The sequence below is a fragment of the Neoarius graeffei genome, chromosome 4 (assembly GCF_027579695.1).
Source record: "Neoarius graeffei isolate fNeoGra1 chromosome 4, fNeoGra1.pri, whole genome shotgun sequence".
Classification (NCBI taxonomy): domain Eukaryota; kingdom Metazoa; phylum Chordata; class Actinopteri; order Siluriformes; family Ariidae; genus Neoarius; species Neoarius graeffei.
Window position 1 is genome coordinate 43704144 of NC_083572.1, and position 19066 is coordinate 43723209.

The 19066-nt window shown below is 41.8% G+C and overlaps 1 protein-coding gene and 1 pseudogene across 1 annotated transcript in view; one reads left to right on the forward strand and one right to left on the reverse strand.

The window, feature by feature from the left end:
• LOC132884570 (contactin-4-like) overlaps window positions 1–19066 on the forward strand; it is a 196177-nt pseudogene that overhangs the window by 32296 nt on the left and 144815 nt on the right.
• The window catches only part of LOC132885032 (uncharacterized), a 70492-nt gene continuing 61785 nt past the window's right edge, over window positions 10360–19066 (reverse strand). Inside the window, exon 5 of the mRNA XM_060919273.1 lies at window positions 10360–10443. The gene's annotated coding sequence lies outside the window, so the exon portion shown is untranslated. The remainder of the gene's footprint in view (window positions 10444–19066) is intronic.

Below are 19066 nucleotides of genomic sequence, written 5' to 3' on the forward strand. Positions count from 1 at the left end.
CAGAATTCCCAAAATAATTAAAAACGGTGACAAAACAGATGAAAAACTGTCCAGAGAACGGCGTGTGCTGTGGTTAAAAAACATAAGGAAGGACTTAACTGAGGAAAAAGCTAATTGCACCTGCGTGTGTGGTGACCACTTTATATCTGGGAAGAGTTAATTGCTAATTCAAGCTAATGTTTTCTGCTGGTTAAATTGAACTTTTGAGCTTTAATGCGAACATTCTGCTTCTCACCTTGCAGAAGCAGCAGCAAACCTACATGGTAAAACAAATCCAGATTGGGCACCAACACTCAAATTAGGACACAATAAGATCAAGACAAAAACTCATTTTGCAGTATCGAGAAGTAACAGGATACAGGACTTACGACCTATGCGACTTACGACCGATCGACTTTACGACCGTCTGGTTATGACTGGCAAATGTTTCCCAGCTGAGCTAGCTGAGCGTACAACAGTTTCCGCCCTAGCTCCAGGCACATGCGCAGTCTCTCTCGCGCTCCCTCCGTCATACAGTTTCCGCCCCAGCTCCAGGCACATGCACAGTCTCTCTCGCGCTCCCTCGCACACTCCGTCATACAGTTTCCGCTCCAGCTCCAGGCACATGCGCAGTCTCTCTCGCGCTCCCTCGCGCACTCCGTCATACAGTTTCCGCCCCAGCTCCAGGCACATTCGCAGTCTCTCTCGCGCTCCCTCGCGCACTCCGTCATACAGTTTCCGCCCCAGCTCCAGGCACATGCGCAGTCTCTCTCGCGCTCCCTCGCGCACTCCGTCATACAGTTTCCGCCCCAGCTCCTGGTTTATGAAACGAGCAAATCCTCCCGCCAGCCCGAGCACTGCAACAGCTGATGATGACATGGACGACCCACAGCCAAGCACCAGTGATGCCAGTGGTCACTAAATTTTGTATTTTGCTATGTTTTACATTTGTATTTTGGTATGTTTCAAACTAAAATGTTTTCTATTTTTCACACCTGTATTTCGTATTTTTTGTTTTGCACATATTAAACGAATTGTACTGTATGCAGTGTAGTATGCAGTGTTTGACTTAAACCAAATAATGAGCCAAGGTAATGAAATAAAATGTTGATAAAATAAGACTTTAAGATGATTACAATATCATTACACATCACAATATACTTACGTTCATTTAACATAGGCCGACTTACGACCAGATCGGTTTACAACCGGTCAGTCGTAACCAAATGCAGTCGTAAGTCGATGACTACCTGTAAATGAAAGATCTGACAGGAAAGCCAGATTAGAAGCAGTGCAAACCTTAGCAAGTTTGGATACACAAGGAGAACAATGTGGGTCAACTTTGCCAACTGAGATATTAGCAATGTCATTTGAATAACCCAGTAATTTCGTTTTACTTATGCACTTTGTTTTACAGACGTACCAGAGTCAAATGAAATTGTGCCTGAAATCCTCCCAGCAGAGACGCACACAAAGTGCTTCCCAGACGGAACTCACTGGGTTACAAATATCTCAAATGGAGCAGTGCCATAGTGCTATGACTTGTGAATTGGTGGAACTTAAGAAAAAAATATAGGAAGCTGGTTTAACTTGATTGCCAAATTATGATGTGCCTTGTATAATTTATCTCCATCAATTGTTCCTTTTGATTAGCGTGATTTTACTTTGTCTCTGAAAAGAAAATAGAATTAGCATAAAATAGTGATGTTTTTATTGCATGCTTTTAGACTGTGTTTTTACTCTATTTTGTCAAAGATCTTTATTGTTTGAAATTTAAAGGTTTGTTGGGTTAGTAATATATAAAAACAAGAATAATTAGAATATCAAAATATGCTAATAAAATATACTACTTATGTACATGTCCTTGCATTTTGGATTTGTATATCATTCAACATGGCAGCAGGTACATATGTCACACTGTTTTTATCACGTGGTTGCACACAAAAAATTTGGACATACTCCACTCACCCTCCATGTAAGCACCCAGTGCATAGCTGCCTGAGAAGTTTCATGTGGAGATTGTCACTGATAATGTTAATCCACTTTACCTTCTTCCTTATGCTGTGTTCGCAGTAAAGTGCCATCTACGGTATGTGAAGAGGCGCTTATGCTCCATGCACGTAATACTGTACGTGCTGGTCCCTGGCAATTTTTTTTTTTTATGATGCAACACGGTGCATTGAAACCATTGACATAACGGTCAATAGGGGAAGATATGATATGAGTTAGGTCTGGATAGTCATGTATTGTAATTGAATGGCTTTAGCTGAAAATAAAGCTGACACTTGGTGAACATCAACTGTTTGTTTGTTTTTTTTCCTTATTCCATAAGTATGACACTAATATAGTTGCATATTATTATAATAAGTCTTCAAACCAAAACTATCACAGCACCTTTTGGGAAAAAAAAACAAAAAAACCCTCATTCATGGTACCAAAAAAGATTGACTTTCAGGGAGGTCTGCAAGTGCCAGGTAATGCACTAGAATGCATCTCTGAGTATGTATAACCCGTGAGCTTTGTGAGCCGTGACCTAAAGCGGCCCCCAAACCCCTGTCTGTTATGATTGGTGCCACTACTCTGATATTTTGGTCTCGTTAGAACCTTGAGTAGGTATTGATGTTTGTATTAACGATAACAGTGGCGTGCACAGACATTTTGGGGGGCAAGTGCTCTGGGGGGAAAAAAGGGCACTTTTTTGCGCATGTGGAACACCTTATTATAAAAGTCTGAGATTTAACCCTCCTCTTGCGTTCGGGTCGCCACTGACCTGTTTTAGTTTTTAAAGGTGTAAAACAACCACTTAATGTTAATTTATTACATCAAGGCTTTTTGACTTTGCCAGGAATCTCGAGTTGAACAAAATAGAAAAAGAAATTTTTGTTTTCCTAAATCTGAAAATGGTCTAGCAAAAAATAATACTTTTGTGCAGTTGTTTCTGTATGCGATGGGCTACTTCACGACAAAATAATTACAGCTTGGGCTTAGAGGGCAAACAATACATTTTCACTCGATTCATGTGTTACCTGGCTGGTGAGGCAGGGGAAGAGCTGACTGACTGCTCGATGTGTTGTCTGCGCTACGACAAGGCCGTGGCTTCCAGGACGCTATGCTGCTGCAACCTCACATTGAATGCACTGCACGCTTGTTCACGTGGCAGAGCAAGAGAGACAGAGGTCCGGTGTGTGTGCGGAGGGGGCACACATTGGGACATTATTTTCACACGCGCTTTTAATGCCGCGGCTTTTCTAAAAGATCATGTCGACATTGGCCTCAGTAAACTGTAAAAAAAAAAATTCAAAAGGGCACTTTTTTGGACAGAGGGCAGAGGGGCAGGTGCTTGAGCACCACCTCGTGTCTATCTGTGCACGCCACTGAACGATAACAATCTTATTCAATCAATATTGAATAAAACATTAGGTGTTCAGTATTTGCCTGGTTCAGCCCAACATCACTGATTTTTCTTTTTTCATATTACTTGCAGTAAATAATGGTAGTGTAGGGTCCAGAGTAAATCACACTGATTTTTAAAATATACTGGATTGTATGCTACCAACATCATGTCCGTATTTGTATTATTTTACAGTGGTGCTTGAAAGTTTGTGAACCCTTTAGAATTTTCTATATTTCTGCATAAATATGACCTAAAACAACGTCAGATTTTCACACAAGTCCTAAAAGTAGATAAAGAGAACCCAGTTAGACAAATTAGACAAAAATATTATACTTGGTCATTGATTTACCGAGTAAAATGATCCAATATTACATATCTGTGAGTGGCAAAAGTATGTGAACCTTTGCTTTCAGTATCTGGTGTGACCCCCTTGTGCAGCAATAACTGCAACTAAATGTTTCTGGTAATTGTTGATCAGTCCTGCACACCGGCTTGGAAGAATTTTAGGCTATTTCTCTGTACAGAACAGCTTCAACTCTGGGATGTTGGTGGGTTTCCTCACATGAACTGCTCGCTTCAGGTCCTTCCACAACATTTCAATTGGATTAAGGTCAGGACTTTGACTTGGCCATTCCAAAACATTAACTTTATTCTTCTTTAACCATTCTTTGGTAGAATGACTTGTGTGCTTAGGGTCATTGCCTTGCTGCATGACCCACCTTCTCTTGAGATTCAGTTCATGGACAGATGTCCTGACATTTTCCTTTAGAATTTGCTGATATAATTCAGAATTCATTGTTCCATCAATGATGGCAAGCTGTCCTGGCCCAGATGCAGCAAAACAGGCCCAAACCATGATACTACCACCACCATGTTTCACAGATGGAATAAGGTTCTTATGCTGGAATGCAGCGTTTTCCTTTCTTCAAACATAATGCTTCTCATTTAAACCAAAAAGTTCTATTTTGGTCTCATCTGTCCACAAAACATTTTTTCCAATAGCCTTCTGGCTTGTCCACGTGATCTTTAGCAAACTGTAGACGAGCAGCAATGTTCTTTTTGGAGAGCAGTGGCTTTCTCCTTGCAATCTTACCATGCACACCATTGTTGTTCAGTGTTCTCCTGATGGTGGACTCATGAACATTAACCTTAGCCAATGTGAGAGAGGCCTTCAGTTGCTTATCTGTCTGACTGTGGATTGGTGGAGTCCAAACACTTTAGAGATGGTTTTGTAACCTTTTCCAGCCTGATGAGCATCAGCAACACCTTTTCTGATGTCCTCGGAAATCTCCTTTGTTTGTGACATGATACACTTCCACAAACATGTGTTGTGAATATCAGACTTTGATAGATCCCTGTTCTTTAAATAAAACAGGGTGCTCACTCACACCTGATTGTCATCCCATTTATTGAAAACCCTAACTCTAATTTCACCTTCAAGTTAACTGCTAATCCTAGAGCTTTACATACTTTTGCCACTCACAGATATGTAATATCGGATCATTTTCCTCAATAAATAAATGACCAAGTATCATATTTTTGTCTAATTTGTTTAACTGGGGTCTCTTTATCTACTTTCAGCACTTGTGTGAAAATCTGATGATGTTTTAGGTCATATCTATGCAGAAATATAGAAAATTCTAAAGGTTTCACAAACTTTCAAGCACCACTGTAGGGTTTTCAAAACAACCTTTGCAGATTGGGAAAATGTTGTCCAGTAATATTTTATTTGAACAAGAACTTCAGACACAGAGGTGCAGATTTAAATAACCCCCAAATGTAGGTCTAAATAAAAAGATTTTATCTTAACATAAGTACATATTGACTTTTTAATAATACACTTCAGCAATAATTCAGGTCAGAGGTCAATAGGTCCTACTTGTCAGGGTGCAGGCACTTAGGGATGTATTTGCAGGGGAGAGTGGGGAAGCAAATTGGAGACCAAGCTGAATCAAAAGACGAGAATCATAGTTGAGAAAACAGGCAGGGGTCGATTGATCAGCAATCAGGGCAATGGAGACCAGACTAGAAAGCGAGGTGAGATAAACGAGAAACTAGCTTGAGGAAATGGGAAGGCTGACAAAGTAAACAAATGGCTTGGTACGCAGGAGTAAACACTGAATGATACCTTGCTTCTGTGAAGTGTGAGATGGAGGCTTAAGTACCAGGGGAAGTGAATGAAATGAAATGAAAGTGAATGAAAGACAGGTGCAATTAGAACTCAAGTGACCGAGGGCACTGTGGATCTTGGGTGTTGTAGTTAATCAAATCCATTTTTGTAGTTCGTTTAGCGCTGTTGCTCTCAATGCAGTTACTGACAGACCCCCCCCCCAGAGGAGCTCCCTCCAGGAGCTAAACATTTCCTGGGATGGCCTCTCCCTCTTGGTGCAGGGGGGTTTGGGTACAGTTTGGGTACTGATACTCTTGTGTTTGGAGAGGGTCTAATATATCCTTGGCTCCCACCCAGCTTTGCTCCTTGGGTCCGTAGCCCTCCCAATCTACCAAGTACTCTAGTTGACCTCTTCTGTGCCTAGATTTGAGTATGTTATTTACCTGGTAGATGGGATCTCCTTCCGGGCATGGGGAGGTATATTGGGTGGGAATGTTCTCTGACAAGGGACCATGTATAGCAAGTTTCGGACATGAGACATGGAATGTTGGCAAGATGCAGCTGTGAAGTGGTAGTTCGGGCCTGTAAGAGACCTCATTAATGCATCGTCGTACCTTGTATGGCCCAATATACCATGCCTGTAATTTCTTGCATGTGTTGGGGCCCTTCAGATCTCTGGTGGAGACCCATACTGTGTCTCCTGGAGCAAATTCAGGATTTTTGCTTCTATGTTTACTGGCATACTCCTTGTACTTGGCGTTGACAGCCTCAATACGTTGGTGAACTTTTGGCTCTGTGAGAACCATTTGTCAACTGCTTGAACACTTGAAGGTGCATCATCCCACGGGAACAGGGGCGGCTGGTACCCAAGCATGCACTGGAATGGTGTAAGTTGAGTTGCTGAGTGTCTGAGGGAGTTCTGTGCATACTTGGCCCATGAGATGAATTGTGCCCAGTCCCCCTGGTTCCACATGCAGAAGATTCTCAGGAAGCACCCCACTTCTTGACTGGCTGTTGGACTGGGGATGATATCCTGAAGTGAGGCTCATGGATACTCCTAGTCACTCCATAAAACAAGACCAGAAACAGGAAATGAACTGAGGGCCCCAGTCACTGAGGATGTCTTCTGGGAGCCCAAAATATTGGAATACATGTTGAAATAATAGTTCAGCAGTTTGAAAGGCTGTGGGGAGGCCAGGTAGTGGGATAAGTCTAAGAGCTTTGGAGAATCTGTCTATTATAACCAAGATGGCTGTGTTGCCTTGTGATGGGGTAGATCTGTGATGAAATCAATGGCCAGGTGAGACCAGGGTCTTTGTGGTACTGGGAGAGGACAGAACTTTCCAGCGGGTGGAACTCTAGGTACCTTGGCTTGGGCGCATTCCGTGCAGGATGAGATGAAATGGTGAATGTCTGTCTGCATATTTTCCCACCAGTATTTATTTCATAGCAATTGGTGTGTACAATTACTGCTAGGGTGACCCGTGGGAGGAGATGCATGTGCTCAAGTGATGAATCTTCCTCCATGGTTGTTAGCTACATACAGGAGGCCAGGAGGACAGTTTTCAGGGGAAGTGGTGGGTTGTGAGTCCCCTATTTCCTTGTCTAGCTCCCATGAGATTGCTTGGATGAAGCATTCAGGTGCTAGGATGGGATGTGGTTCAGGATTCTGTGAAGGACTGTGGATCCTAGACAGAGTGTCTGCCTTAGTATTCTTGGTGCCTGGACGGTAAGAGATTGTGAAATGGAATCTTGTAAAGAACAATGCCCATCTGGCTTGGCATGGGTTAAGTCTCTTGGCTGCCTTGAGATATTTGAGATTTTTATGGTCAGTTAATATTACTAAAGGATGTGTAGCTCCCTCCAACCAGTGCCTCCATTCTTCTAGGGCTAACTTGATGGCTAGCAGTTCCCTGTTTCCGATGTCATAGTTTCCCTCTGCTTGAATAAGTTTCTTAGAGAAAAATGCTACTGGATGGAGCCTGGGTTTCTCTCCAAAACTCTGTGAGAGAATGCCTCCTACCCCGGTTTCAGAGGCATCTACCTCCACAATGAATGGTCAAGACGGGTTGGGGTGCTGAAGTATAGGGGCTGTCGTGAAGGCTGTCTTGAGCTTGGCGAAGGCCTCCTCAGCTGCTGATGTCCACTGGAGGTGTTTAAGACTCTTCTTTATGAGGGAGGTCAATGGGGCAGCAATGGAACTAAAGTTTCAAATAAAATGGCTGTAGAAGTTGGTGAACCTCAAAAAATGTTGGAGTTCCTTGACTGAGGCAGGTACAGGCCAGGAAGTTACTGCAGACACGTTAGATTGATCCATGCTGACTCCCTCGGCACTGATAATCTAGCCCAGGAATGAGATCTGATGCAGGTGAAATTCACATTTCTCAGTTTTGATGTATCGATGGGTCTCAAACAAGCATTGGAGTACTGACCTGATGTGCTTCAGATGACTTTCTTTGTTGGGAGAATGTATCAAGATATTGTCAATGTATGCAATTACATGTCTCCCCAACATGTCACAGAAGATGTCATTAATCAAACACTGAAAGACACTTGGTGTCGAAGAGAGCCCATAAGGCATGACTTGGTACTCAAAATGGCCGGCAGTAGTACTAAACACTGTCTTCCATTCACCCCCCTCACAAATTCGGATCAGGTTATAAGCACTGTGTAGATCTAGTTTAGAGAAGATCTTGGCTGAGTGCAGTTGCTCTAGGGCCGAAGGTACCAAGGGTAGAGGATATGGGTGCTTAACTGAGATTTGGTTGAGACCTCTATAGTCAATACAAGGGTGAAGACACCCCCCCTTGCATCTCCACAAAGAAGAACCCTGCTGATGCTGGCGATGTGAAGGGGTGAATGTACCCCTGTTTGAGGGCCTCTTGAATGTATTCCTCCATCGCCTTTTATTCCATTTGAGACGGGATAAATTTGGCTGCGAGGTGGAGAAGTGCCTGGTAGGAGGTCAATCACACAGTCATAGGGATGGTGAGGGGGCAGATCACAAGCTTTACCCTTGCTAAATACTTCCTTTAAGTCCATATAGCATTCTGGAACATTTCGTAAGGTATCGGACTGTGGACTGTCCACAGAGGTGGAGGAGATATTCAACCATGGGCGTAGAAGACAGTTTTGAAAGCAAGCAGGTGACCACTGTAGTATTTCCTTATTCTGCCAGGAGATTAGGGGATCATGCAATTGTAACCATGGATAACCCAGAATTATGTTGTGATTAGCAGTAGAAGTTACAAGCAGTGACAGAAGCTCAGAATGAAGGGCCCCCACCTGGATGTGCAGGGGAGCGGTTCTAGCGGTCACAAGACCCTCCCCTATTGAGCCTCCATTGATGGTTCTGATACTGAGTGGGCTTTGCAGGGAGTCTGTGGGCAGATTATACCTTTGGACAATCGCATTGTCAATGAAATTGCCTTCCGTGCCTGAATCAACAAAGGCAGAGAGTATGTGGGTGGAAGAGGGCAACTTCAATAATACGGGTATTTTGAATGATTGTTTTTTAAATGAGAGTACTGGACTCACCGGGCTTGACGTGGTCTCAGCATGTTTTTTGCAAGGTGGCTGTACCAGGCATTGAGAAATAAGATGGCTGGGACTCCCACAGTAGAAACACAGCCCATCTCACTTACGTCTCTCCTGTTCAGTATGTTACAGCTGTGTGTGAGAAACTTCCATGGGTGTAGGAGCATCAGTGGGTGAACTTGATCTGCTCACTTCCTTCATGGACAGGCGGCTGGAAATTAGATGGTCCAGATGGATAGCAAGATTGATGAGAGAATCAAGGGAGAGATGTTTGTCTCTGCATGCTAACTTAATGAGGATCTCTGGGCATAGACCCTGGTGAAACACTGCCTTCAAAGCTGGCTTGTTCCATGCAATAGCCGCAGCGAGAGTTCTGAAGTCTGGTGCATATTCAGCCACTTTTCTTGAACCTTGTTTAATGGTGAGGAGACTTTCGCTGACCTCTACACCTTCTGGTTCATGGTCAAATACTTGTTTAAACAGCTCAAGAAAGTTGGCATAAGATGTGGTGTGCTCGCCTCCACCTTTCCAAACGGCACTTGCCCACTGCAGCGCTTTGCCTGTTAATAGGGAGATAAACTTTTCTAACTTCTGTTCATCTGAAATAGCAGGGAGTGCTGAGAAGTACATAGAACATTGAAGTAGGAATCCCTTACAGTTCAATGCATTGCCAGCATACTTTTCAGGCAGCGGGAGAAGTTTAGCTGAAGTGGTGGAGGATTCGGGATGCGTTAGGAAGGCCTGCGACATTACAGGAGCAAGCTGAGCCATCCTGGTGTTTAAGTCAGCAAGCATCTGCTGATGTTCTCCTAATAAATGTCCCTGAGCACTCAGAGCAGTCTGCTTCGCTTCCTCTGTTACATCCATGCTGACGAAGTATCCTGTCAGGGTGTAGGCACTTATGCATGTATGTGCAGGGGAGAGCGGGGAAGCAATCTGGAGACCAAGCCAAATCACAAGATGAGAATTGTCATTGAGAAAACAGTCAGGGGTCGATCGATCAGCAAACAGGGCAACAGAGACTAGACTAGAGAGCGAGGTGAGATAAACGAGAAACCAGGTGAAGAAAACGGGAATGCTGACTAAATAAACAAACATCTCTTTTTGCTGCTATGTATATATTATAATTCATATGCACTAACAATTTTATGTAACTACTTTCTTTTGCCTATTGTTCCTAGAGATTAGATATTCATGGATCTACAATGGCCATCCTAGTGTCCTTATCCAAGACAATCGGTGCTTTGTGTCCCAGAGGACAGAGAACCTGTATATAGTTAAGGTAGAGCCATCCAATGTGGGTAACTACACATGTGTAGTAAAGAACATGATGACCAATGGCACTGTGTACAACTCACCCACTCCTGTGGTGCTGCGCTGGGATGGTGAGGGACCTCAGGGTCTTAATGGGTGCATCAATCAACTAGTGTGTCAGAAAAAAAAAAGAGTATGCTGCAGCTCACACAGTGTCAACTCGTGTTGGCTAGTGTCTGCCGTTTTAAAAACCCCATAAGTAAAATGCAGAGAATACATTTTGAAAAATGTTTATAAACATGAATATAAGTCTCCAATTGCAACAATGAAGATGAAATTATGAAAAAAAGCATTATCTACAAAACAGAGATCATATATGTATGTTTAGTGCCTGTGTTCTTTAACATCCTTATCTCAATGTGTTGGTTTATGTAGCATTCTCAGCTAACTCACTAATTAGCTAGCAGGCTTTTAGTTGGTTATTAAATAGGCTACAACAGTGCAAAATTAAGACATTTCCTTTACTCTATATTTACTGATTTCAGGTCACATTTTGTATGGGCATTACTTGTGAAAATGAATAAAAATAGCACTTTTTTAAGCAGTTATATTTAGGATGCATAAATGCAAATTGTCCTGTCAGTCCTACACAAGTACTGTACATATGGTACACATTCTGTAAAATGAATTGGCCACATTTACGATTAAAAAATTGTGTGTGTGTGTGTGTGTGTGTGTGTGTGTGTGTGTGTGTGTGTGTATATATATATATATATATATATATATATATATATATATATATATATATATTGCTTTCTTTTTTCCCCTCTTTTCTTTCAGTTGTTATGGGTTGAATACAAGCCTAAAATTGAAGTCCAGTTTGAAGAAACACTGCATGTCATCAAAGGATCATCAGTTAGACTAGAATGCTTCACTTTAGGAAAGTGGGTCTCTGCTTGAATAGCATATGGACTCTTTCTTGCCTCTAGAGGTTTCTCATGCTAGCAAGGACTTTGCACACTTGGCATATAGTATTTCTTTGAACTTTATTCAAGGGAAAGATTTCAGGAAAATGCTGGCTCTTTTAATCTTAGCAAAATGCGGCCAGAAGGAGAGAACAGGGCATTCATCATTGCAAAAACAGCTGCAAGGTATGATTCAGGGGTTTTGTAGGAGGTTAGGTACCTCTGATTTTCTAAGGGCAATGTGGCATTGAGGCTGTGCAAAGCCTAACAGGCATTGAAGAAGTCCAACTTTTGCACCTTGCATATTTCAAAATCTTATAGGTACAAATAAAAATGAATAAATAAATAAATAACCCTGGAATATTACAATACTACAATTATATACAAACAGAAAAGTACATTGCTGGTTTACAAAGCTGTTCTTTCACAACACAATAATTAATTTATTTGAATCTGCCTTTTCAGCTCCCTCAACTATTACAGTAGTGCTTGAAAGTTTGTGAACCCTTTAGAACTTTCTATAGTTCTGCATAAATATGACCTAAAACATCATCAGATTTTTACACAAGTCCTGAAAGTAGATAAAGAGAACCCAGTTAAACAAATGAGACAAAAATATTATACTTGGTCATTTATTTATTGAGGAAAATTATCCAATATTACATATCTGTGAGTGGCAAAAGTATGTAAACCTCGAGGATTAGCAGTTCATTTGAAAGTGAAATTAGAGTCAGGTGTTTTCAATCAATGGGATGACAATCAGGTGTGAGTGGGCACCCTGTTTTATTTAAAGAACAGGGATCTATCAAAGTCTGATCTTCACACCACATGTTTGTGGAAGTGTATCATGGCATGAACAAAGAAGATTTCTGAGGACCTCAGAAAAAGCGTTGTTGATGCTCATCAGGCTGGAAAAGGTTACAAAACCATCTTGAAAGAGTTTGGACTCCACCAGTCCACAGTCAGACAGATTGTGTACAAATGGAGGAAATTCAAGACCATTGTTACCCTCCCCAGGAGAGGTCGACCAACAAAGATCACTCCAAGAACAAGGCTTGTAATAGTCGGCAAGGACACAAAGGACCCCAGGGTAACTTTTCAGCAACTGAAGGCCTCTCTCACATTGGTTAATGTTCATGAGTCCACCATCAGGAGAACACTGAACAACAATGGTGTGCATGGCAGGGTTGCAAGGAGAAAGACACTGCTCTCCAAAAAGAACATTGCTGCTCGTCTGCAGTTTGCTAAAGTTCACGTGGAGAAGCCAGAAGGCTATTGGAAAAATGTTTTGTGGATGGATGAGACCAAAATAGAACTTTTTGGTTTAAATGAGAAGCATTATGTTTGGAGAAAGGAAAACACTGCATTCCAGCATAAGTATCCCATCTGTGAAACATGGTGGTGGTAGTATCATGGTTTGGGCCTGTTTTGCTGCATCTGGGCCAGGACAGCTTGCCATCATTGATGGAACAATGAATTCTGAATTATACCAGCAAATTCTAAAGGAAAATGTCAGGACATCTGTCCATGAACTGAATCTCAAAAGAAGGTGGGTCATGCAGCAAGACAACGACCCTAAGCACACAAGTCATTCTACCAAAGAATGGTTAAAGAAGAATAAAGTTAATGTTTTGGAATGGCCAAGTCAAAGTCCTGACCTTAATCCAATCGAAATGTTGTGGAAGGACCTGAAGCGACCAGTTCATGTGAGGAAACCCACCAACATCCCAGAGTTGAAGCTGTTCTGTACAGAGGAATGGGCTAAAATTCCTCCAAGCCAGTGTGCAGGACTGATCAACAATTACCAGAAATGTTTAGGTGCAGTTATTGCTGCACAAGGGGGTCACACCAGATACTGAAAGCAAAGGTTCACATAATTTTGCCACTCACAGATATGTAATATTGGATCATTTTCCTCAATAAATAAATGACCAAGTATAATATTTTTGTCTCATTTGTTTAACTGGGTTCTCTTTATCTACTTTTAGGACTTGTATGAAAATCTGATCATGTTTTAGGTCATATTTATGCAGAAATATAGAAAATTCTAAAGGGTTCACAAACTTTCAAGCACCACTGTAACTGCCCTGAAACACGGCCACACTCACTCATACATAAACCTACAAAAAATTATATTTACAGTATATCCACTGGGTTAATACAGACATCACTCTGACATTACATCCTTTACAGTACTCACACTGCTCTGTCCAAATATCCTACAAAAGTTCATGAACTCAGTATGTGCTTTATTTGGACAAATCCACAAATCAAAGTTGTAGTCCATAGCATCAGTCAAAGAGCAGGGGGGAGCCCTGAGATAATCCATAATCGAATTTCAAAAACAGTTAGAATTAAAGTTAAGAAAACAATGAATTTACAAAAATACACAATAAGACTTCAAAGCAAATGCCAACACATTTGTTATCCGACTAATGACAGCAAAGAAGCAGAGGCAGGAGCAAAACGAATACAAAAAACACGTCAATACAAACAAAACACATGGAGAAAAAATGACAAGTTCAAGCAGTGCTCACTGCACTCAGTGCCTCACTGTATATTGAAAGGGGGGATTTGTGACAGAACCCTTCATCGACCACCCCTTGACATGACCACAGCAATAAAACTGCCACTTTTAATTATACAGGAATGAGATTTTGTCAAATGTTGATAACTTTTCAGTCATGTTCTCTTAATTTTTAGCCAATATACAAGCTTACAATTTGTCATTTCCATCTGTTACTCATAGGCATTCTCATTTCATTACTTTAAAAGGAGTATCCATCCATCCATTATCTGTAGCTGCTTATCCTGTTCTACAGGATAGGGTCACAGGCAAGCTGGAGCCTATCCCAGCTGACTATGGGCGAGAGACGGGGTACACCCTGGACAAGTTGCCAGGTTATTGCAGGCTTGACAGAGACAAACAACCATTCACACTCACACCTACGGTCAATTTAGAGCCACCAATTAGCCTAACCTGCATGTCTTTGGACTGTGGGGGAAACCGGAGCACCCGGAAGAAACCGACACAGGGAGAACATGCAAACTCCACACAGAAAGGCTTGAACCCAGGACCTTCTTGCTGTGAGGCGACAGTGCTAACCACTACACCACCGTGCCACCTAAAAAGGAATATACAACCCCGATTCCAAAAAAGTTGGGACAAAGTACAAATTGTAAATAAAAACGGAATGCAATGATGTGGAAGTTTCAAAATTCCATATTTTATTCAGAATAGAACATAGATGACATATCAAATGTTTAAACTGAGAAAATGTATCATTTAAAGAGAAAAATTAGGTGATTTTAAATTTCATGACAACAACACATCTCAAAAAAGTTGGGACAAGGCCATGTTTACCACTGTGAGACATCCTCTTTTTCTCTTTACAACAGTCTGTAAATGTCTGGGGACTGAGGAGACAAGTTGCTCAAGTTTAGGGATAGGAATGTTAACCCATTCTTGTCTAATGTAGGATTCTAGTTGCTCAACTGTCTTAGGTCTTTTTTGTCATATCTTCCGTTTTATGATGCGCCAAATGTTTTCTATGGGTGAAAGATCTGGACTGCAGGCTGGCCAGTTCAGTACCCGGACCCTTCTTCTACGCAGCCATGATGCTGTAATTGACACAGTATGTGGTTTGGCATTGTCATGTTGGAAAATGCAAGGTCTTCCCTGAAAGAGACGTCGTCTGGATGGGAGCATATGTTGCTCTAGAACCTGGATATACCTTTCAGCATCGATGGTGTCTTTCCAGATGTGTAAACTGCCCATGCCACACGCACTAATGCAACCCCATACCATCAGAGATGCAGGCTTCTGAACTGAGCGCTGATAACAACTTGGGTCATCCTTCTCCTCTTTAGTCTGAATGACACGACGTCCCTGAGTTCCATAAAGAACTTCAAATTTTGATTCGTCTGACCACAGAACAGCTTTCCACTTTGCCACAGTCCATTTTAAATGAGCCTTGGCCCAGAGAAGACGTTTGCGCTTCTGGATCATGTTTAGATACGGCTTCTTCTTTGAACTATAGAGTTTTAGCTGGCAACGGCGGATGGCACGGTGAATTGTGTTCACAGATAATGTTCTCTGGAAATATTCCTGAGCCCATTTTGTGATTTCCAATACAGAAGCATGCCTCTATGTGATGCAGTGCCGTCTAAGGGCCCGAAGATCACGGGCACCCAGTATGGTTTTCCGGCCTTGACCCTTACGCACAGAGATTCTTCCAGATTCTCTGAATCTTTTGATGATATTATGCACTGTAGATGATGATATGTTCAAACTCTTTGCAATTTTACACTGTCAAACTCCTTTCTGATATTGCTCCACTATTTGTCGGCGCAGAATTAGGGGGATTGGTGATCCTCTTCCCATCTTTACTTCTGAGAGCCGCTGCCACTCCAAGATGCTCTTTTTATACCCAGTCATGTTAATGACCTATTGCCAATTGACCTAATGAGTTGCAATTTGGTCCTCCAGCTGTTCCTTTTTTGTACCTTTAACTTTTCCAGCCTCTTATTGCCCCTGTCCCAACTTTTTTGAGATGCATTGCTGTCATGAAATTTCAAATGAGCCAATATTTGGCATGAAATTTCAAAATGTCTCACTTTCAACATTTGATATGTTGTCTATGTTCTATTGTGAATACAATATCAGTTTTTGAGATTTGTAAATTATTGCATTCCGTTTTTATTCACAATTTGTACTTTGTCCCAACTTTTTTGGAATCGGGGTTGTAAAAGTAAAAATATAGCATATGTACTGTAGGTTTTATTAGATTTCTTAGTCTCTCATTGTAATCTTCAGCTACTCATAAAACTATATATGAGGCACAAGAGATAATATTGGACTATGCTCATCTCTCTTCTTTAAATGTTAAACACTGTATAGAGACTTAGAAACTCTTCTACTGGGTGTAATGGATAAATAGGAGGCTTTTTTTATTTCATTTGATAAACGCTACTAATATCTAACCAGATAGTATCATAATTTTTGGACTAGGCCCTTTCTGCAAAAATACTGGAACATATTATCAGAGGTCACAAAAGTACACAAATTCTTTACTTAAGTAGAAAAATAGTAACTTGTATAAAAAGGACTCTGGTGAAAGTAGAACTTATTCAACTTCTTTACTCAAGTAAAAGTACAAAAGTACAGACTCTGAAATGGATTCAAAGTATAAAAGTAAAAAATCGCTCTTTGAAGGACAGTTCTGCTTGCTGTTTCTGTGCAAAGCTAACTGAACCTCAAGTAATATTAATATATTATATTAGTATAAATACACAGATGATTGTTGAAAATTGTGGTGCTGATTGGTCAAGAAATTCGGACTATTTCTCGATAATTACCTTAAGCAACTCCGCAAAATGGTGGCCAATCGCTTCGTCACTGAGGAAGAATTATAAATTAGGAAAGAAAATACTGTTCCTAAAAGCACTAAAGAGGCTATGAAGTTTGGTCCAAAAGTATTTAAAGGAAAGGTGAAATTGTGATTTATTTTATCATTTTCAAAACAAAGTATTTTATGTGAGTCGGCATAGATAAGTGAGACAAGTCTCCGGGCATTATATTCACATGCCGCTTTTGAAGTTTTTGAAGAAAAAATAAATTTTTTTAATACGGTTTAAAAAAATAATCACCTGTGTATTGATACTAAAACAATTATCCACCTCAGGCTCAGTGAATATTGGTGAATAATAACTTCGACTTCATCTCAGTTATTATTCACCGATATTCACTTCACCTTTGGCTGTCAGTAATAGCACCTAAAGCATAGGTTCAGAGTGGCCTTCAAACACGGCCATGATGGACTACAATTCCCAAGCACCACAGCGCCCTTCCTCCCTGGAATATTTTTTCCATTTCCCAATCACCCGCCTACCTATATAAGTCCCAGGGAAACAAACAGATAATGCAAAGTACCACTCAGTGTTTCGACCTGACCTTACCAAGCCTTGATTTCTTTTTTCTGTATTCCCGTGATTCTGACCTTGTTTTCTGTATTTCCGAACTTGACCTAGTTTAGTCTCTGATACCATATTCATACATCAACTGACCTTAGCCTGACCCTGACTACGCTTCCTGGATTTCGACTTGGATTTGGTTACCAGTTTGCAATGCACTCTCTTTCCCCTGCAACTGCATTCAGTAAGTGCCTGCACCCTGCCAGGATACTTTGCCATTATGGATGCAGCAGAGGAGGTGAAGCAAACTGCTTTAAATGCACAGGGATGCCTGTTTGGAGAACACCAACAGATGTTAAGTGACCTCAACACTCGCATGTCACAACTAATGGCAGTTGCTTCGCAGGCCCTCCTGACACAACCTACATCCTCAACCAGTGCAGCATCGATGGTTCCTCAGCCCAAAAAGTTCTCAAGAGAGAAATCAGAGAGTTTAGATGGCTTTCTACTTCAATGTTCCCTGTACTTTTCAACTCTCACAGGTGCCACAGAGGAGCAGAAGATCGCTCTGTTTATCAACCTTCTCAAAGGAAAGGCCATGAAGTGGGTTAGTCCCATAGGGGAGTGCGGCGGTGAGCACACAACATCCTATGATCATTTCATTGAGCTACTCAAGAGAGTGTTTGATCACCAACCTGAGGGAGTGGAAGTAGGAGAGCAATTACTCATAATCCAGCAAGGAGAGAGAAGAGTGGCCAAATTCGCTCTGGAGTTTCGTACTCTAGTGGCAAGGAGCAGATGGAATGAGCCAGCTCTCAAGGCCACGTTCTGTCAGGGTTTGAACCCCGATGTCCTCACTGAGCTTGCTTGTTGTGACAAACATTTGTCATTAGATTGACCTGGCTATCAAGCTTGATCACTTGCTCTGCAACTGACCCTCCTTACAACACTCACCAGTCTCTCCACAAATTCCACAAAACCCCACTCCTATGGAAATTTCCAATACCTGAATGCCCTAATCTGAGAGAGAAAGAAGGTGGAAGGAGGGGCTCTGTTTCTATTGTGGTGAACATGATCATCTCATAGCACAATGTCCAGTTCGTCTGGCTAAGAGAGCAGGTCATCCTCATCAAGCATCCAGTTCTGACACCCTGGTGAGTCATGAAATCTGTTCTGTACAACCAACTTTAAAAATCCAAATCTTACTGAAACTTCCAGACTCAACCCATATTCTTTCTGCCCTCACAGAGTCAGGGGCTGAGGGCAGCTTCAGCAGTTATGAAGTCATCCAGAACCTCAGCCTGCCCACCGAAATACTTCATCACCCAGTAAGTCTAAAATGGGTCCATTGATGGTGGACCCATTGGCAAGGGTCTCATCACTGACTGCACCACCCCAGTCACGATTCAGGTTGGGGCCCTGCACATGGAGCACATCTGCTTGTTTGTCATGAATACTTCTCACCAAGCTGTGGTGTTAGGCTTCCCTTGATTTCAACAACACAACCCACTTGTATCCTAGCAGCATCGTGAAATTCTATAATGGTCTCCCACATGTTTCCATAAGTTACTCTGGCCTCCACTCCTGTGTAAAGCCCTGAGCCCAGAGGCATAGAACATGTACCAGCCTGTTACAACACACTCAAGGAAGTGTTTAGCAAGGGCAAAGCTAGTGGCCTACCTCTGTACCATCCCTATGACTGCACCATAGATCTCCTCCCAGGCATGGCCCCTCCATGCAATCAAATCTACCCACTATCCATCGCTGAACAAAATGCTATGAAGGAATATGTTCAGGAGGCTCTCAAACAGGGATACATCCATCTATCCACGTCTCCAGCATCAGCCAGCTTCTTTTTGTAGAGAAGAATGGGGGAGGGTTGCGCCCATGTATCGGTTATAGGGGTTTAAATCA